Here is a 22,569-nt window from a genome sequence, read left to right on the forward strand (position 1 = left end):
TCAATACACAAGGAAGACAAGGAGAAAACGGCATTTGTTACAACAGATGGACTATTTGAATTCAATGTGATGCCGTCCAGACTCTGCAACGCACCCGCAACTTTTGAGCGATTCATGGACAACATTCTGCGTGGATTGCAGTGGGAAGTGTGTATGTGTTACTTGGACGACGTTGTAATTTTTTGGCGCACCTTTTGTGAGCCCAACACACGCCTTGGCCTCGTACTGGACTGCCTAAGCAAAGCACACTTGGTGCTCAACTCAAAGAAATGTCGTTTTGGAGAGCGCCAAACACTCGTCCTTGGACACTTATTAAACAAAGAAGGCATACGACTGGATCCCGCCAAGACGGCCACAGTGGAGGCATTTAAGCAGCTAAACTCGGTGAAAGAACTGCGCAGCTTTTTGGGCTTTGTTCATACTTTCGCCAATTAATTCCTGGCTTTGCCAATATGGCATACCCGCTCACGTGTCTGCTTCAGAAAGGTGCGCAGTTTCACTGGACCCTGGAATGAGAGTCTGCTTTTTCGGAGTTGAAGTTTCTTTTGACGTCCCATCCGATTCTTCGACACTTCAATCCTCTCGCTCCCACTGAGATCCACAAAGACGCCAGCGGTATTGGTGTAGGTGCTGCCCTGGTTCAATGCTTGGATAATCAAGAACACGTCGTAGCATATGCAAGTCGCTCGCTCAGCAAGTCCGAGCGTAACTACACTGTCACAGAGCAAGAATGCCTTGCAGTAGTCTTCGCAGTGCAGCGCTTCCGGTCCTACCTGTACGGACGCCCTTTTACCGTCGTGACAGACCATCATTCTCTCTGCTGGTTGGTCAATCTGCGTGACCCATCTGGTCGGCTGGCGCGCTGGGCACTTCGTCTACAAGAATATGACTTCATGGTTTCTTATAAAAGCGGCCGACGTCACGCTGACGCAGATTGTCTTTCGCGACTACCGCTTCCAACGGTGTAATGTGACGCCGACACCTTCGATACCTACATTGCATCACTCGACCAACCATTTCCCGATAACAAGACCTTCAAGGATGAGCAACAAAGGGACAGCACCATACAACAGCTCCTTGCTACCAAACCAAAATCATCGCCTACGCGCTTCTGCATCCGAGACGGGCTAGTTTACAAAAAGAACCACACTAACACCGGCTCACGATATCTTCTGGTAGTTTCGAAGAGTCTTCGCATTTATGTTTTGCAGGCTATGCATGATGACCCAACATCCGGTCATCTAGGCACAGCAAAAACTCTTTGCCGTCTTCTAGAAAGATTCTACTGGCCCAAAATGTGCCAGACGACGGAACAATGCATGTCTAGCTGTAACGAGTGTCAACGTCATAAGCGCCCAACAAGTGCTCCTTTAGGGCGATTACATCCGATGCCGCCCCCTAGAACTCCATTCGAGCAAGTCGGGATCGACCTCCTTGGACCCTTTCCCCGGTCTTCTGATGTAAATCGCGGGATAGTCGTTTGCACCGACCATTTAACACGGTACTGCGAGACAGCCGCCATACCATCGGCAACTGCAGCCGATGTGTCTTTCTTCATGCTACGTTTTGTAATTCTGTGACATGGACCTCCCAAAATAGTAATCAGTGACCGTGGCCGACAATTCACAGCAGACGTGATGGAAGAGATGCTTCGTGTCTGTGCTTCATGGTTTCGACACTCTACGCGATAACATCCCCAAACGAACGGTCTAACTGAATGAACGAACAGAACTCTCTCGAACATGCTGTCTATGCATGTTGCATCCGATCACACGGACTGGGACAGTATTCTACCCTTCATCACATATGCATTCAACACCGCCCAGCATGAAACTACTGGCTACAGTCCGTTCTTTCTTCCATATGCTCAACCACCTCGTCATACCCTGAATACCATCTTCCCGTGTTTGGACCACCATGATCCCTGCATATCTGAGATCATCTGTCGGGCTGAAGAAGCTAGACGCCATGCTTATTTGCGCACTCTTGCTTCGCAAGACCGCTCGAAGGCACATTTTGACCGCTGACGCCGACACGTGACGAACCATCACGGCGACCTAGTGTTGCTGTAGACACCAACTAGAAAACGCGGTTTGAGTGAGAAACTGCTAGCGCACTATGCGGGACCTTATCTTGTTGTAGACTATATCAGTGATTTAGTTTACCGCATAGCGCGTCTCCATTCAAACGGCCGACGGTCTGCAAAAACTGAACTTGTCCATGTTGCACGTTTAAAGCGCTTTATTCCTCGAGAGACTGTTTGACTCGCCCAGTGGGCTTCGTCTGCGCGGAGGGAAATGTTACCACATGCGTAATTTAGGTATGTGCACCCGTGTAGCGGGGAACATGGTGGTAGCAGAAGAGGAGGACGTTCGGTTGCTGGCAAGAGCTCCCTGCTGCGCGTTCACTGCGGTATACCGTCAAGTCGACCGTTACGTCTGCTTCGAATGAACCCCTCGTAGACGAAACAATATATATATATATATATATATATATATGTATATATATATATTTATATATGTATATATATATATATATATATATATATATATATATATATATATATATATATATATATATATATATATATATATATATATATATATATATATATATATATATATATATATTGTACAGAAGCCGCCGAACACTGAAGTGGGTCGAACTCTTATGTGCCTTCTAGTGGGTCTGCCCAAAGAGAACGCCGCTCGCGCGGAGACCCCGTGTTTTGGCCGTTACTGTCGCCATTGTGTAGACTCGCTGTGTGCCGGCTAATAAACGCCATAACAAATTGGTGGAGAGTGCTACGATCCCCTTCGATGCCCTTGGAACTACGCTCACGTACGCTGCAATCTACCATGTCCCACGACGCCTCTCAGCAAACGCCTCCTCCCATGCCACCCCCATGTCCCGGTGTCCCCAGGATCCGCTATCCACCCATCTTCACGGGCGCCGATGGCACTGACGTGGAGGACTGGCTCGCCATTTACGAGCGCGTGAGCATCCCCAACAAATGGGACGAGGACGGCAAGTTGACAAACTTGGTGTTCTACCTTGCGGGCGTTGCAAGTTTGTGGTACACCAACCACGCGTCCGAGTTTGCAACCTGGTCCGGTTTCAAGACTGCTATCACCAACGTTTTTGGCCGCCCTGCCGTTCGCAAGCTGCAAGCCGAGCAGCGCTTACGCGAACGCGCTCAGCAGGCCGGTGAGTCATTCACCAGTTACATTGAAGATGTCCTGGACTTGTGCAAGAAGTCGAACGACAGCATGTCCGAATCAGACAAGATCCGGAACGTCATGAAGGGCATTGACGATGATGCCTTCACGATGCTGCTTGCCAAAAACCCCGGCACAGTAGCTGAGGTCATCACGCTGTGCCAGAGCTACGAGGAGCTCCGCCGGCAGCGTTCGATGACCCGTCGCTCCACATCACGAGATGCAGTGCTTGCAGGCTTGGAAGCGAGCTGTGATCAGGTGGCACTGCTGGCAGATCTCAAGTCCTTCATACGTGAGGAAATCGCGAGGCAGTTCTCTCTCCTGCCCTTTGCCCACCCACCGGCTGCTCAACAATCGGCCCCTACCATTCTTCCACCCATCCGCCGAGTGATTGAGCAGGAAATAGCGGAGGTCATGCCTGCGTGCCACCCACAACAACTTCCGGCCCCTGCACCCCCAAGTTACGCCCAAGTGGTCGCAAGGCCGCCTCCAGTCGTTCAAGCGCCTGCACCAGTGACTTACGCCGAAGCTGCCGCACGACCTCCGTCCTTTGCAGCGGGTATGCCGGCTGCATATGTTGGCGCAAAACCTCAGCCTCATTTTCAGCCCACCATGCAGCCTTTCCAGACACCGTTCCGGGCGAGACCCACCCCGGCAAACCGATGGCGCACACCCGACAACCGGCCCATCTGCTTTGCTTGCGGTTACGCCGGTCACGTAGCCCGTTATTGCTCTCGACTACAGCCGGCTCCCACTTCTCCTGTTGCTGGCCACCTTAGCCGTTCGAATAACGAGGAACTGCCGTCTGTGCCACTGTCTCGCCCAGGTCCGTCTGCTCGAAGGTCGCCGTCTCCACGACGTCGGTCTCTGTCCCCCATGCGGCCAAGTTCTTCTGCTCATGAGCGGGAAAACTAGTCGTCGCAGTCCCAGAGGCAAGGACTGCGACGCTATCGCATTGTGAAAGCCGTCAGAGCCGCCCATCTAATGTCATTGACGTGCTTGTGGACGGTGTTCATGCATCTGCTCTTATTGACACTGGAGCTGCGGTATCAGTTATGAGCGAAAACCTTTGCCGCTTGCTTCGAAAAGTGACGACGCCGATTTCTGGACTGTCCCTTCGTACCGCTAGCTCACATCGTATTAATCCTACAGCAGGCTGCACAGCTCGCGTTGTCGTTCAGGACGTTCTGTATGTCACCCAATTCATCATCATTCCTGCATGCTCTCATGACGTCATCTTGGGATGGGATTTTCTCTCCCGCAACGACGCCGTCATTCATTGTGCCGCCGCCGAAATTGAACTCTCGCCCTTCTCGCATTTGACGCCAGAAGACGGTCCCTCGACACTGAACAAGATTCTTGTGAAAGACGATACTATAGTGCCTCCAAGCTCGACGATGGGCGTATCGGTCTACTGCACCGGTCTCTCCGACACAATTGCACTTGTTTCGCCATTCTACCGTGCTTCCAGGAGGAAAGGGTTGCTAGTACCTTTCGCGACCGTGCAAATCACCCAAGGCAACGCCGCTATTTTTGTGACCAACCCATCCCCGTACACTGTTACCTTGGTTCAAGGGGAATGTCTCGGCAGAGTGGAAGCAGTCGACGACGCACAAGTCCTGGACGTAGCCGAAGACTCGCGTTGTCCCGATTCACGTACCATCAGTGCTGTTTCTACTTCTGACTCATCATCTCCTGATGTATTTGGCCCATTCATTGATGACAACCTTACGTCAGTGCAGCGTTCCCAGCTTCTAGACCTGTTGCAAGAATACCGTTCTTCTTTCGATGTCGGGCGAAGTTCTCTCGGTCGCGCGTCCACTGTTACGCATCGTATTGACACTGGTGCCCATCCACCATTACGGCAACGTCCATACCGCGTGTCGCCTGCTGAACGCCGGCAAATTAACGAGCAGGTTGACGATATGCTCCGACGCGACGTCATTCGGCCCTCGGACAGTCCATGGGCGTCTCCTGTTGTTCTTGTTGCGAAGAAAGATGGTTCTGTGCGGTTCTGTGTGGACTACAGACGGCTCAATAAGATCACTCGCAAGGATGTCTACCCACTGCCGCGCATCGACGACGCAATTGACAGCCTTCACGGAGCCCAATTTTTTTCTTCTCTCGATCTGCGCTCGGGGTACTGGCAAGTACCCCTGGCTGATGACGCTCGACCGAAGACTGCCTTCATCACACCCGACGGCTTGTACGAATTCAACGTCATGCCGTTTGGTCTGTGTAATGCACCTGCGACATTTGAGCGCATGATGGACACCGTACTGCGCAACTTGAAATGGCACACGTGCTTGTGTTACCTCGATGACGTTGTTGTCTTCGCTCCAGATTTCTCCACCCATCTCCAACGTCTAAAAGAAGTTTTCGCACGTGTGAGCAATGCCGGCTTGCAACTAAATCTGAAGAAGTGCCGCTTTGCAGCACGCCAACTCACCATCCTAGGGTACGTCGTGTCCAAAGATGGCATTCTTCCTGACCCAGCCAAGCTTCGGGCCGTGGCCGAATTCCCAAAACCTTAGCAGTGCCATTTTTTGGGCGTGTTGGTAAAGGGAGCTTGACGACATATTGAGCGCTAAGAGACAGGGACAGGAGAGAGTGGACACCACAATGCGCTAGTTGACAAACTTAGCGCATTGTGGTGTCCACTCTCTCCTGTCCCTGTCTCTTAGCGCTCAATATGTCGTCAAGCTCCCAAAACCTGCGTCCGTCAAAGAACTGCGTAGTTTCGTGGGCCTGTGCTCATACTTCCGACGCTTTATACGAAACTTCGCCACGAGTATATCACCGCTGACGAAGCTCCTCGGAAGTAACGGGCCCCTCAATTCGTGGTCGTCAGAGTGCGACAACGCGTTCTTGAAGCTCCGCCACTTGTAGGCGTCTCCTCCCATTCTCCGCCACTATGACCCTACGGCCCCAACAGAAGTGCACACGGACGCCAGTGGTGTAGGCCTCGGCGCTGTCCTGGCGCAGCGCAAACCCGGGTTCCCTGATTATGTTGTGGCATATGCAAGCCGTACGCTCACAAGAGCCGAGACAAACTACACCGTCACGGAAAAAGAGTGCCTGGCAATCGTCTGGGCTCTTACAAAGTTTCGACCTTATTTGTATGGTCGCCCATTCGATGTCGTCACTGACCATCATGCACTATGCTGGCTGTCATCATTGAAGGATCCCTCAGGCCGCCTCGCCCGTTGGGCTCTTCGCTTACAAGACTACGACATCCGCGTCCTCTACCGCAACGGACGCCAGCATGCTGACGCCGACGCTCTCTCGCGCTCCCCTCTGCCTGAAGCTAACGTGCTCTGCTCAGTATCCTCGGTTGTTGTTTCTGCCATTGATGTTGACATCATCGCTACCGAACAGCGAAAGGATAATTGGATCGCCCAACTGATCGACTTGCTCTCTGATCCGTCCGCAACGCCATCCACGCGTGCCTTGCGTCGTCGAGCTCACCATTTCGCCATTCGTGACGGCCTCCTACACCGACGCAATTACGACGCCGATGGCCGGCAGTGGCTACTCGTGATACCCCGTAGTCTGCGGTCGGAGATATGTGAATCCTTCCATTCTGATCCACAGTGCGCGCACTCTGGGGTATTCAAAACCTACCATCGCATTAGACAACGCTACTTCTGGCGCGGGATGTACCGCTACGTCCAGCAGTTCGTTCGCTCCTGTCCTGCTTGCCAACGCCGCAAACCGTCCGCACACATGTCACCAGCCGGTCTGCAACCGCTACCTTGCCCTGACCGTCCGTTTGGGCGCATAGGTATCGATTTGTACGGACCACTTCCTCTGACGTCCACTGGCAACCGCTGGGCCATCGTCGCCGTAGATCATTTAACGCGATACGCCGAAACCGCCGCTCTCCCCGCGGCTACTGCGCGTGATGTTGCGTCCTTCCTACTACATCGATTTATATTGCGCCACGGTCCACCCCAGGAGCTTCTCAGCGATCGAGGCCGTGTCTTCTTGTCAGAAGTCGTCGATGCCATTCTCACTGAGTGCCATTCTGTCCATCGCAAAACTACTGCTTACCACCCGCAGACGAATGGTCTGACCGAACGCTTTAACCGCACCCTCGGCGACATGCTGTCGATGTACGTCGCCGCCAACCACACGAATTGGGATACCATACTGCCCTTCGTCACTTACGCCTACAACACCGCCCCTCAGAGCACGACTGGTTTTTCACATTTCTTTTTGCTGTACGGAAGGCACCCGTCACACACCATCGACACGATACTCCCGTACACGCCGGATCCATCTGAGTGTACACCTATTTCCGAGACCGCCAGGCTTGCTGAAGAGTGTCGCGAGCTTGCCAAGACTTTTACGACGCATGAGCAAGAGCGGCAGAAGAGTATTCGTGATGGCTCCGCCACTTCTGAGCCCACCTTCCTTCCTGGTTCCCTTGTATGGCTCTCAATCCCGACCTCTGTAGCTGGTCTTTCTTCCAAACTACTCCCGAAATATGAAGGTCCCTACCGTGTGATCGAGCGCACATCTCCGGTCAACTATCTTATCGAGCCAATTGAACAATCTTCGGACATGCGCCGCCGCGGGCGCGACATAGTCAACGTGGAGCGTCTGAAGGCTTACTATGACCCGCTCGTAGTGACAAGCTGTTAGGTCGCCAGGCGGCTCCCTCTTCGACCCCGGGGTAATTGTACAGAAGCCGCAGAACACTGAAGTGGGTCGAACTCTTATGTGCCTTCTAGTGGGTCTGCCCAAAGAGAACGCCGCTCGCGCGGAGACCCCGTGTTTTGGCCGTTACTGTCGCCATTGTGTAGACTCGCTGTGTGCCGGCTAATAAACGCCATAACAATATATATATATATATATATATATATATATATATATATATATATATATATATATATATATATATATATATATATATATATATATATATATTTATATATATATATATATATATATATACGGTAGAAAAAGAGGTCGACAAACGTGCGAAAACACAAGTTTTACTAACGTTTCGGCAGACGGGCCTGCCTTCGTCGGACACTCCGAAGAAGGCAGGCCCACCTGCCGAAACGTTAGTAAAACTTGTGTTGTCGCACGTTTGTCGACCTCTTTTTCTACCGCATTTTCCACCGGATTCACTGAATTTCACCGCATCATATATATATATATATATATATATATATATATATATATATATATATATATATATATATATATATATATATATATATATATATATATAACATATATATATATATATAATATATATATATATATATATATATATATATATATATATATATATATTTTAGTGGGGAATTCGCAAAGCAATGACTAGTGGGACCATCCCTGAGTGCGAAGCGCGAGCGGGAGCACGAGCTGTAGACACTGGACTGCCGGAGCATTTGTTTCTGTACCGGCTGTCTGCCTATTACCTGGCGTCGCTAATAAATCCCCTTGCAAAGTGGAAGTGTGCTGGGTACGCATACCTGGAACTTCGAAGCCGAAAGCTGCCCACTACATCAGCAATGCCTGATCAGACGACCGAGCAAGGCACCACCCAGCAAAGCACGGCCCAATCTCAACTGGTCATCGTGCCTACCACCCTGCGCCAACGAGATCCGCCCTTCTTCAGCGGCACCGAGGACCAAGATGTGGAGGACTGGTTGCAGCTGTTTGAGAAGGTGAGCGCCGCCAACAAGTGGGACGACCCCTCGAATTTGGAGTATGTCCCATTTTATCTCAAAGACGTCGCCAGCCTGTGGTTCACAAACCACCGTACTGAATTTATCACTTGGGCTGGTTTCAAGACCACCCTCGCAGCTGTGTTCGATCGCCCCGCAGTGCGCAAGCTGCGTGCTGAGCAGCGGCTACGCGGACGCGCACAAAGGCAGGGCGAAAACTTCACTAGCTATATTGAAGATGTAATCGATTTATGCCGGCGCTTCAACCCTGAGATGACCGAACATGACAAGATCAGGCATATCTTGAAAGGCATAGACGATGATGCCTATCAGATGTTGCTGGCAAAGAGCCCAAGTACCGTATCCGAACTTGTGACGTTGTGCCAGAGCTTGGAAGAGATTCGGAAACAACGTGCAGCAGTTCGGAGGTCGACGACTGCAGACGACTCTCTCGCTGCCCTGGCCTTCAAAGGTGACAGCTCCCTGCTGGAGCAGATAAAAGAATATGTACGCGAAGAGGTCGCACGACAGCTTTCATGTCTCTTGTATCTGCCGACCACCGAAGCACCAACGAACCGCCTAACGCCGACAATAAGACAGGCTAATCAGGAGCAGGTCTCCGAGGCGTTGCCATTACCTACGCCTGCCTCTCAACCAACTCCTGTTGCCGCACCACTGACTTATGCGGCCGTCGCGGCAATGCCTCCTCCATCTCGTCTGCCAATGTATACGCCACAACCTGTGCGACCGTCCACCGCGCCGTTTCCAGTTACACAGCAACACGCCGGAAATCCTTGGCGCACTGCTGACAACCGGCCTATATGTTACTTTTGCGGAATTCCAGGTCACGTTGCACGTCTATGTCGTCGGCGCTTCACAGTTAACGCACCAAGATATCCTGACTATTCATTTCGACCTCCATACCACGCGCCTCACGTACCACCTGAAGTTCACGAACGCGATGCGCAAACTGCTTCCGGTGCCCGAACATTCGCTTCTAGACGTTCTACTTCCCGCTCGCCTTCACCTTCACTAAGTCGTCGTTCCGTGTCGCCTATGCGTCGACGACCCACCTCCATTGAGACGGAAAACTAACTGCCGCAGCTCCGGAGGCACGAGCTGCGTCATCGTCTAATCGTTTAAGTCCTCGCCTGTCTCCCGCCAATCTTATCGATGTAATCGTCGAAGGTGTACGAACACTCGCACTCATCGATACCGGTGCCGCAATATCTGTGATTAGTCAGTGACTCTGCCACTCTCTTCGTAAAGTGACGATGCTTTCTTTCGTGGTTTCTCTTAGTACTGCGAGCGCCCAACAAATTGAGCCCGTCGCGTCATGTACAGCAAAAGTTGTGATTCGAGACGTGTTGTACACCATTGAATTTCACGTGTTGGCTTCATGTTCTCACGATGTCATCCTAGGATGGGATTTTTTATCACGTCATCACGCCGTCGTGGACTGCGCTCGGGCCGAAGTGGAGCTGTTACCGTTTGGTGATGCGCTTTCTGTTGATGCGGCCGTATCTAGTGTGGCTAACCTTGTCGTCGCGACGGACATAGACCTTCCTCCTTTCAGCGCCCAGTTTGTCCCTGCCTGCTGTGCTTCACTTTCTGACGCTACCGTCCTATTCACGCCATCTGACATCTTCGGTAGCCGCCGCCACACATCGCTGCCATTCGCCGTTCTGGAGCTTTGTCAAGACACTACCGGGATATTTATTTCCAATCCTAACTCGTGCCTCCTCGGTTTGCGCCGCAACGAGACGCTCAGCCACATTCAGCTCATCGAAGAAGGTACTATTGTGCCTGCCGATTTCTTCGACACCAAGCCGAATATGGAGCTGAACGCGTTGGTTCCTCACTTTGCCTTGAACAGCGTGTCTACCGATGCATTTCACCGTTCTATTGAAAGCCATCTCGCCCCGGCTCAACGAGAGCAGCTTGTTACCCTGCTGCACGAATTCAAGCGTTCGTTTGACTTTCCCCAAGCGGTGCTAGGAAGAACGAACACCGTTGTGCACACAATTGACACAGGAAAGAGTACTCCTTTGCGCCAGCGCCCTTATCGTGTGTCACCAGCGGAGCGTCGGGTAATTGCAGAACAAGTAGACGACATGCTACAGCGCGGAGTCATCAAGCCTTCTTGTAGTCCTTGGTCTTCCCCAGTTGTACTCGTCAAAAAAAAAGGATGGTTCAGTCCGGTTCTGCGTAGACTACAGGCGCCTAAACGACATTACGAGGAAAGATGTTTACCCTCTTCCCCGCATAGACGACGCTCTCGATTGTCTCCAAGGCGCAGAATTCTTTTCCTCGCCTGACCTTCGCTCGGGTGATTGGCAGGCCCCAATGGTTGAGTCTGATCGTCCAAAAACGGCGTTTGTCACACCGGATGGCCTCTATGAATTTACCGTGATGCCATTCGGACTCTGCAATGCGCCTGCCACATTCGAGCGAATGATGGACAGCATTTTACGTGGTCTCAAATGGAACATTTGCTTGTGCTATCTTGATGACGTTGTGGTTTTTTCACCCGATTTCACTTCGCATCTCACTCGTCTGCGCAAGATTCTACAGTGCCTTACAAACGCCAGGCTTCAGCTTAACCTGAAGAAGTGTCACTTCGGGGCTAAACAATTCACCATACTTGGTCATGTCGTCTCGAAAGCCGGCATTCTTCCCGACCCTGACAAGCTTCGTGCTGTTGCCGAATTTCCTAAGCCGACTACTGTTAAAGAACTACGGAGCTTTGTGGGCCTGTGCTCCTATTTTCGTCGCTTTGTCCGGAACTTTGCCTCCATCATCGCTCCACTCACCACACTCCTTGCTGGCCCTGCAGATCTTTTGAATTGGACAGCAGCCTGTGACGAATCCTTCGCAACACTGCGCCAACTCCTTACCTCACCACCCGTACTGCGCCATTACGACCCTACTGCGCCAACCGAAGTACACACGGATGCAAGTGGCATCGGCCTTGGTGCAGTACTCGCACAACGCAAGCCAGGTTTTACGGAGTATGTGGTCGCTTATGCCAGCCGCGCCCTCGCTAAGGCAGAAGCCAACTATTCTGTTACGGAAAAAGAGTGCCTCGCGATTGTGTGGGCGTTAAACAAGTTTCGCCCCTGTTTGTACGGTCAAACTATTCATGTGGTAACTGACCATCACGCACTCTTTTGGTTGGGGGACGCTGCTGGGATGCCGATGAGTGCAGACGCGTGCACATCGAGCTCCGTATGTTCTTGTCTTTTCTGTATGGTTCAACCTTTGAATCGTCCAGAAATTGCCACAGGCGTGTAGGGGAGAGTCTCCGGTATCGGTGGACTCCAGTTTCACTGAAATCGGACCATTTTTCTTGTTTTTATGGCCACTTCTTCGTTCGCCCATGTGGAGCCTTCGCTACCTCTAGCGTCCAGTAGAGGAGCGGCGGCGACGACGCCGGGAGACGCTCGCCCGAAGACGACAACCACGGCGTTGCCGCGGTTGCTGACGGCTATGGACTCGACTGGGGAGTCGCAAACAGCGTCCGTACGACAATCCGAACCAGGTTTGGGTGAAGAAGTCATTGACTTTGCCGCGCAAAACCGGGATGAAGCAGCACTGCCTGGGAACTGCAACGCGGCGTCCACGCACGCCGACGCAGATTTTTCCGCCCCAACGGAGACCGACCGCACAGAGGAGGGATGGAAAATATCCCAATCGCTCAGAGCGAAGAAGAAACAGGCGAAGGAGCGGAAATTTCAACAAGGAGGGGACTTCTCCGCAGGCAGCATACCTACGACGGACAACCAGCCAAAGCGCCGGGGTCGACCTATAAGACGGAGGCCCCCAGCACTACCCAAGGACGATCTGAAAGTAGTCTTCCGACCTCACCAGGGACTGCCTCTGAAGAATGTGACCACCCAAGCAATCTCCGACGCTATAGTGGAGGCTTGCCAAGGAAAAGTCAGGTGGGATCAGTTTATTCTCCGCATCCGACCGGGGTCCAACATTGCGCTAGCGTCGACTCCAGACACGACCGTCGCGATGGCGATGAGAGGCGTCACGTCTTTGAATATCAACGGAAGACCACACCCGGTCAACGTCTACGTTACGGAAGGGGAAGGAACCAAAAAAGGTGTTATTCACGGTATAGAGCCGCACACCCCGTCTGAGACCATCAAAGCGAGCATCCGTTTTCGCACCCAGAGCGTGACGCTGGTCGACGCTCGGATGTTGGGAGACTCTCGGAGTGCCGTCTTGACTTTCTTCAGGGACATTCTACCAAGATATGTTTACTACAGAGGAGGTGAGAAGGAGTGTATTCCTTTTCGTAACACCGTCCAATTCTGCCGAGCGTGTGGGGAGGTTGGCCACCGCACCGACGTGTGTCCGCAGCCAGACTCACCCGTGTGCCATACCTGTGGAATGCGCAACCCCGAAGTAAACCATAATTGCACTCCGACATGCGCAATTTGCACGGGAAACCATATCACTGGAGACCGCAGTTGTCTGAAACGCCTCAAGCCTATTCGCAAGCAAGCAGCGAAACCACCCAAAAAACCACACAAGCCAGCCCCTCGCTGGTTTCAGTCGGAGGAAGAGGAATCAGAATGGGAGTGCGGACGAGGCGGGACCCGCAAGAGCCGTTCCAGAACCCGCACGCCGTCGAAAAACCGTGCCGTGGAGACAGGACAACCAGGACAGCGGCATCCAAAGTCGACTTCGACGCCGAGAGCAATCTCCCAGGACAATCCGAACGCGCAAGCCCTTCCGAGAAGCAAGCCACCGGGGGCGTGTCCTGCACATAGCAACCCACAGGCGGACGCGGTAAGCTATGCGCAAGCCGTATCTCCCACTACCAAACATAAACCCGTTACACCAACGATCACAGAACACCCAGAATACAAGCGGGTAGTAGCTGAAAACAGACAACTTAGAACAGAACTACATGAGGTTAAGTCTCGAATGGCGCGCCTGGAGTCACTACTAAACCAGTCGAGCAACACACAAAGCCCGGCGAGCACACCTGTTGTCTCGCAGCCCGTTGCGCAGCCCGTGGAAACGCAACCAGCACAAACACTGCCGATAGCGTTCCTAGTTCAACAAATTCAACTTGTTTTTGCCAAACTAGGCCAGATGGAACGCACCATAAGCGACTTGAGTCAGGCGCAGAATCCTCGCAAGAGATCTTGTCAGAGCCCGGGTGCCCCCACCAGACAGCCTAAAGAAAGTGGAATAACAGATTCCGAGAATACCAATCATGGCTAGACACCGTAACAATAAAAAGACCGAGCAAACGGAAATATGGCAGTGGAACTGCTGCTCATTGAGAACAAAACTTGAAAATTTCAAACAATTTATTGGAGCATCTCCAATCCCTCCTGATATAATCTGCCTTCAGGAAGTAGGCAAATTTCAGATAAATCTGAGAGGGTACATAAGACATGTTAACCCAAAGTACCCACAAGTGGCGACATTTACCAAAAAAGATATAGCATTGAGTGTCAGCTACGTGAGCAATGAGGCAGTGCAACACCAGATAATAACAGTGTGGCCCAAAAAACGTGGAGGACCAGAAACGGTGGGGGTCAATATATATAGCCCACCTAAGGAGAGACGAGCCGACTTTGAGAACATTATAGCACATGCGATGGGTTTATTGAAAGAGAAAGACAGGTTAGTTATCATGGGGGATTTTAATGCGCCACACAGAAATTGGGGATATAAGCAGGACAGCCCTAAGGGCAAACTCCTGGTAGACCTTGTTGAACGGTATGATCTCTGCCAACTTACACAACCAGACCTACCGACACGGGTCGGGAATAGCTTAACAAAAGACACGTCACCGGACTTAACGTTTACAAATTCTGAAGGAAACGTCTCATAGGCGCACCTCGGAGAAAACTTGGGAAGCGACCACTACATTCTCCGAATAACTATTAATGCCGCCACGACAAGAAGAATGGGGAAAGCGACAATATCTGATTGGAACAAATTTAGGGAGAACGTAGGAGACCAAGGGGAAATAATAGATCTAGGTAACTGGGTGACAGAGATAAAGGAGGCACACAGGAAAGTGACAAAGGAAATAGAAACAAGCGTGGAAATCCCAGCAGTCGACAAGCACCTGCTACATTTGTGGGACGCGCAGAGAAGCCTCACAAAGCGATGGCAGAAGCAAAAGCTTAATCGCAAATTGAAGATAAGGATAGCTCAGTTGTCACAGGAAGCCAATGACTACGCACGTCAACTAAATAACAGTGACTGGAGGCAATTTAGTAACTTACTTAGAGGGACGTTAGGAACCAAAAAAACCTGGCACATCCTGAGGAGTATGATCGATCCAGGGGCAACAAAAACAATGACGAACAGGGCTTTAAGAATTCTGGAGAATGAATTTAAAGGTAACGATGACGCACTTATCTACGAAGTCAAGAAATTATTTGTCGGACAAGACGCATGTGAAGTGGTACATGGCAAATATGCAGGAAAAGAACAACCAGAGTTAGACGCTCCCATAACATTTGAAGAGGTTTATGCAGCGGCCCAGTCTTTCAAAAAGAATACCGCCCCAGGACGAGACAAAATAACAAACTCTATGCTTAGAAATTTGAGTGATGCGGCCCTTTGACGAATCACGGATTTCTTTAATGAAAAGGTATGGGTAGATGGAGGAAACCTTCCAGTAGAATGGAAGAAATCAAACATCATGTTAATACCAAAACCAGGGAAACCAAGAGATATTAAGAACCTCCGACCAATCTCCCTTACCTCATGCTTGGGTAAGCTTTTTGAAAAAACAATATAGACTAGATTGACAGACTATGTAGAGAGAGAGGGTCTGCTACCGGTGAATATGTTCGCTTTCCGACCACATGTATTAGCCCAGGATGTTTTCCTGCTGTTGCAAAATGACGTCATGAACCCAAACAGAGGTTCAAGCGACGAATTCGTACTAGCACTAGATATCAAGAAAGCATTCGATACAATATCACACAAGGTGATAATGGAAGGCCTCGAATCGATTAACTGCGGCCAACGAATATATTAGTATGTCCGGTCATTTCTGACAAGCAGGAAAGCTACCATTTCTTTAGGCTCGGTTACATCTGAAACCTTCGACTACCCAAATAGAGGCACCCCCCAGGGAGCCATGCTATCCCCGATACTATTTAATATCGGCCTGAGAAAGCTCGCATGTGAGCTGGAAAATATAAAAGGTCTAGGAGCAGCTCTTTACGCAGACGATGTCACCTTATGGACAAAGGGTGGCTCTTATGCGGACAAAGAAAACGCCCTCCAGGAGGCAGTAGATAAAATACAAGCTTTCGTGACAGCTGCAGGAATGCAATGCTCGCCGGAAAAAACTGAAATGGTTAGAATTAGGGCAAGATACGCAAAGAAAAAGGACTTAATACCGGTAGCAGTACTGCTGGATGGGAGACAAATCAGGGAGGCAGATGTAATACGCGTGCTTGGCTGTGGATACAAGGAAATTCGGGAACGTCACACACACTACAAAGGCTACGGGGAACCACGGCAAATGTGGCCCGGATGATCAGGCGGATAGCAAATAGCGAAATGGGACTAGAGGAGAAAGAAACCATTGCACTCGTTCATGCATTTGTGATCAGCCGAGTTACGTACGCGCTACCGTACCAGACAATGACAAACCAGGAGACAAAGCAAATAAACACAATAATAAGGAAAGCATTCAAAGCAGCATTGGGGATTCCGGAAAATGCCAAAACCAAGAGGGTAGAGAAATTGGGCATATACAATACCTTTGAGGAGTATGCGAATGCGGTGCTTTTATCTCAAAAGGAAAGGCTCAATTCAAGATATCATGGGAGAAGAATTCTAGAAAAGATGGGATATACATTGCGACCGTTATATTGTGACGAGGAAATGGTGCTAATAGATGCGGAAAAACGCACACATTTAACTGTGGCGCCTATTCCCAGAAATATGCATCCGACGTATCACGCAGGAAGGAGGAAAGCGAGAGCAGACTCCTTACGCAAAGCATTTCAGAATAGCTCAGAAGCCGTCTTTACAGACGTAAGTAAAGCGAGCAGAGGGTCACATGTAGTGGCAATTGTAGCACAAAATCACACCACAATGGCGTCGGTTAAAACTTGTTTCACACGAGTGGCAGAGGCGGCAGCAATAGCCATAGCCATATCCAACGCAGAAATCAGGGGAGAATCAGTGGTTGTGCTCTCCGATTCACAGGCGGCATGCCGAATGTTTCTCCGAGGAACGCTACCTAAAATAGCGTATAAATTTTTAAATAAACCCATAACAGGAGACCATCACATTATATGGTGTCCTCCTCACGAAGGTTTGGAGGGAAACGTCGTGGCAGACCGTATAGCTCGAGGCATCACCAACCGAGCGACGGCAGGCCACGACGTTGAACCTCTTTCCAATTCGCGTGACATCCTCCTCCAACAAAGGAAGCAACGAAAGGAATATGGGCTTCCACATAAGGACTTGGATAGCCAGCAAAGCAGGGATTGGAGACGCATACAAACCAATAGCTTTCCCAATTTGTACCATCTAAGTAGAATATATCCCGCAAGATATAAAGACACCTGTCCATGGTGTACACAAGTACCAACACTCAGCCACATAACATGAGAGTGCACCCAGAGGCCCACACACATCGACAGCCCACACATCACGAAGCAACCACACATGTTTCACAGGCAGTGGGAGGCATGGCTTGCGGACGAGGACAAGCAGAGCCAAATAACTTTGCTTGACCAGGTCCAGCGAGCCGCTCGTGCCAGCGGAGCACTGGACTGAGGGCCCGACCAAACTGCTTGCATTTAAATTTTTTTTCTCTGAATAAAGTTTCTTCCTCCTCCTCCTGTTGGTTGGCTTCGCTGAAAGATCCTTCCGGCCGCCTTGGACGTTGGGCACTACGCCTCCAGGAATTCGACATACGCGTCGTCTACCGATCGGGGCGAAAGCACTCTGACGCAGATGCGCTTTCACGATCACCCGTGAAATCTGATGATACGGATATATCAGCCCTGGACCTTCCCCTCTCTGCCGTCAGCGTCACAGACATGCCATCCGAACAGCGGAAGGACCCTTGGATCGCCTCGCTATTGAATATGCTTTCTGACGCATCAACTTCCGGTTACCTGCGTGCTCTTCGCCGCCAAGCAACGCATTTCGCCATACGAGATGGCCTGTTATACCGTCGCAACTATCAAGTGACGGGTCGTAAATGGCTGCTAGTCATACCCAGCCATATGCGGTCTGATATCTGCAAATATTTTCATGCTGAACCGCAACACGCACACGCCGGTGCGCTAAAGACGTATGAGCGGATCCGCCAACGTTACTACTGGCGGGGTATGTACACGTTTGTACGCAAACACATTCGCTCATGTTCCCAGTGTCAGCAGCGCTAGACATTCCCTCAATCACCCGGTCAACTGCAGACTTTGCCATGTCCTGCACGCCCATTGGAACGTGTTGGGATTGACCTATACGGCCCGCTACCGTGCTCTGTTGGTGGAAATCGATGGGTGATTGTGGCTGCCGACCATCTGACAAGGTACGCCGAAACGGCAGCGCTACCTTCGGCTGGTGCTCGTGACATTGCAACCTTCATCTTGCACCGGTTTGTTCGTCATGGTGCACCACGGGAGCTCCTGAGTGACAGAGGACGCGTATTTTTGTCAGAAGTTCTGCAGCAGCTCCTACATTCATGCCGTACGGTACACCGCACATCCACAGCCTACCACGCTCAGACCAACGGCCTAACGGAACGTTTCAACAGAACCCTCGGAGACATGCTCGCTATGTATATTGATTCTGACCACTCCAACAGGGACGTTGTTCTTCCATTCGTGACGTACGCCTACAATACGGCGATTCAATCAACAACAGGCTTTTCTCCATTTTTTCTTTTATATGGTCGTGACCCATGCAACACACTCGACACAATTCTGCCATACAATCCTGATGCCTCAGAGTTCAGCCCAGTTTCTGAAATGGCCGAACATGCCGAAGAGTGTCGTCAAATTGCACGGTCCTTCACAGCCGATAACCAAGCCCTCCAAAAAGATCGCCACGACCATGATCTTGTTCAGAATACCTTCCCCGTCGGTTCTCTCGTGTGGCTCCGACTGCCTTTCCACTCTCCTGGACTGACTCTCAAGTTTGCACCGAAGTATACGGGCCCTTACCGCGTCATACAGCACCCTTCTTCTATCACCTATGTGATTGTACCACTCAAGCCGTCCACGGACAAGCGCCGCCTTGGTCGTGAGACGGTCCACGTCAGTCGCCTCAAGCCCTGTTACGACCCTCCTGTTCTCTCGTCACCTTAAGTCGCCAGGATGGCTCGTCTTCGTCGCCGGGGCATTGTAGTGGGGAATTCGCAAAGCAATGACTAGTGGGACCATCGCTGAGTGCGAAGCGCGAGCGGGAGCACGAGCTGTAGACACTGGACTGCCCGAGCATTTGTTTCTGTACCGGCTGTCTGCCTATTACCTGGCGTCGCTAATAAACCCCCTTGCAAGATATATATATATATATATATATATATATATATATATATATATATATATATATATATATACTGATTTCATCGCGTAAAAATTCTCTATAATAATTTTGTCCTTCATACCGTCCTTTATTTGCTTTGTCACCATGGTAACCATTGCGTTGTGGTCACTGTGGCATAAAACAACTTGATGTGTTCAGAAATGAGCCATGCTCTGCTTAAAGTCAAATAAATAGACTACAGTTTACATGCGAATGTTACACTCGTTTGAGTGCAGCACTTCCTACGAAACCTTGCGCTATGGGTCATCCGTTGCCGGGCAGCTATATGAGACGTTACCGGTCCTTCGGACAAAAGTCGTTCCACTATATCGCCTTCCCGTCGCTTTAGCGTCTGGTCATACGTTGCTCTTGCCGACGCTCTTTTCTTCCACCTTATTTTTCTGTTCTAACTATGTGCGTGCTAGTCAAGGCAAAAGATATTCACAACTGGTTGTAACGGTGGTAGGACAATAATCACTTCATAAGAAACTGAGGCGCAGAGTTTGAAGGGTCATTCCGCCCCTCCTCCAATGCAGCAGCGCAAGCTTCCTCCCTCGGAAAGCTCGTGAGGCGCTTTTTTTTTTATCGGGGGCTTCCATCCTGGCGATGGCAGTTTTTCCGGTACTTGTCAAAATCCTGCCAAAAAGCGCGAGGAACAGCATAGGAAAATGAAGATGGCTTCCACCATCCTAATCCGGAGCCACGCAATGCCACCGGTGCGCTGCGCTGAATTGAAGCGGAATCTAGCAAGACAGAACTTTGCGGAAGAAGACAGTCCATACTTCTATGATATTGACAAACGTCTTTCGATTTTTTTTTCGACTCGAATGACTCTCTGCTCTCTTCTCCTTACTGTGGAGTATTACCTTTCTTGCGCACCGCACCAACACAGATTCGATGAGCTCCCCGCTGGTCACGCGCCACCGCCGGCGGTGACAACACAGGTGCGCCGCCGGCAGCAATTTTGGTACCGGCGCACAGTTCTAGTTGAGCAGAGAAGGAGCCAGAAGGGATCCTTGCGGGACACCTCTGTTAGACATGAAGCAGCCTCGATGCTTTCAATTCACTCTTATCACAAATGTGTGGTTCTGAAGAAAAGGGTAAACAAATTTCACTACCCACGGTGGAAGTACTAGTTTGAACTACTAGAAAAGATACTGTAGTAAATAACTAGTACGCGTGTTTCCTTGAAGCAGTGAGTGATGCGTTGCCATCTGACAGCTGGGGTGAAGCCACGTAGCTCGGGCGATTTTTGGCCGGAGTGACCTCTCTTGTAATTTTTATAATACTCTATGGGGGCGCATTGTTTACTGACAGCGCCACTGCAGTGTATATAGTGCAAGAGTATAAGAGGTTGGGGGAGGGGAAACGTCAACGATATGTCAGATAGAGCAAAGGAAGAGGATACAGAGAAGATGCGTGCGCAAACTTCCTTGACTGGTTCGCCGCATGAGCACATAACACATTATTTGTATCAATGCTAAGGCGGAAGTGTTGTAGTCCCGTGTGCTCAGATTTGGGCGCACGTTAAAGAACCCCAGGTGGTTGAAGTTTTCTGAGCCCTCCCCTACGGCGTCTCTCATAATCATGTGGTGGTTTTAGGACGTTAATCCCTACAAATGAATCAAATCGTTTCTTTCGTCTATATTTATTGGGTGGTTTGAATCTTGGTTTTACGAAAATATTCAATGTGGTGCGACGAAGATCACACATGCTGAGTGAGTGCATTGCCAGCTTCGGTGCCAGTCGGCGCCAGGATAAGAACACTCGGATCAAAACGTCATCGCTACCAGCGCATCGTTACTCAAGATGGTATGCGTGGAATGTATTACACCGAACACAGATCGCTAGTGTCGATGTCGCAGGGGCACACCATTTTCCGTTAAGCCTTTTTGCGCTATTTGACGTCGAAAGAAAAACACTTCCACGCGATGGACGCGAATCAAATTCAGTAAAGAGGACGTACACGCACTGAGCAATCAAATTAATGGCACTCTTCAATATTGAAATTTGATGTCAGTGCTTATTTAGGAGTAGAACGCCACAGCGATATATTCTTTGCAGTGCGTTCTTCAAACACTTGGTGCATGAAAAATTTTCTAACTTGCTATGCACCTACTACGTGGGCTGAAGGGAATAGGCGTAGTAGCGTAAGTGCCTTTTGTACTTGGCTTCGAACCACGAATTCGTTATGGTAATACATATTCTGACGAGCGCTCACAATGGGCGTTTATACTACGCTATATTACTGTCATATTTTATGTTGCATTGTGAAGCATGTATAAAAGACGTGCGTGCTTGTAAAACATGAAAGCTATTTTCATTGCAATTCCAAGCAGATAAAATTCTTTTTACTGCATTGGGCAAGCTCAATGCAAAACATTCTTTATAAACTTTATTTTGAATAACTGCCTGTTAAAACTTCCTTACAAAAAAAAAAGATATACTTGTCTTGGCTTATATTTGCTGTCTCGGTGATGTTGTACCTGAAGCAATAGAGCCTTGTTTCGTGTGTTGCAAAGACGTCATTCTATTCTAATATGTGCTCCAGCAGACTCTGCAGAAAAATTTTTTGTTGATTCGGACAAGGTTCTTCAACCCATTTTGACATTTCTTGACGAACTGCCGTTTGGTATGCTATGTTTTCTAGGTATAGACGGTCTGTGGAAGACGCGTATGAAGGACCGCAACGCAGAACCGATAACCTCTTCACGCACGCATTATGCATTTAAAGGATGTTTATGATGAACACCGTGTTCAGCCGGACTGGTAGCCCATCTTTGTGATGCGCTTACCCTCGCCATTTTTTTGTGCAGCACATGAATAAAAAACTCTAGACTCTAGGATAGGACATTAGCTTTCATGTTTCCTTGTAAGCAGTGTTTTTAAACCAATTGTCGATGTAGATTTGCAACGGTACTTCTGTTTGTGATACTGCGTAATGTTTTAATACACATTTTATAAATACCATGTTCAAAAAAAGACGCATGGCCATGTGGCAGAACATTCGCTTTCCACGCAAATGACCCGCTTTCGATTTACACTCGAATGAAAACGACCCTTGTTGGATCCCCAATCTGACCGAGAATGTTTATGCATTTGCTTTACTTGCATCGTTGCCA

The 22,569-nt window shown here is 50.0% G+C and overlaps 1 protein-coding gene across 12 annotated transcripts in view; it reads left to right on the forward strand.

Moving 5' to 3' along the window:
• Window positions 1–22,569, forward strand: part of LOC119173521 (complement factor B) — a 1,265,978-nt gene that overhangs the window by 223,947 nt on the left and 1,019,462 nt on the right. The gene's annotated exons all lie outside the window — the stretch shown is intronic.

Source organism: Rhipicephalus microplus, chromosome 5 (genome assembly GCF_043290135.1).
Source record: "Rhipicephalus microplus isolate Deutch F79 chromosome 5, USDA_Rmic, whole genome shotgun sequence".
NCBI classification, from domain to species: Eukaryota; Metazoa; Arthropoda; class Arachnida; order Ixodida; family Ixodidae; genus Rhipicephalus; species Rhipicephalus microplus.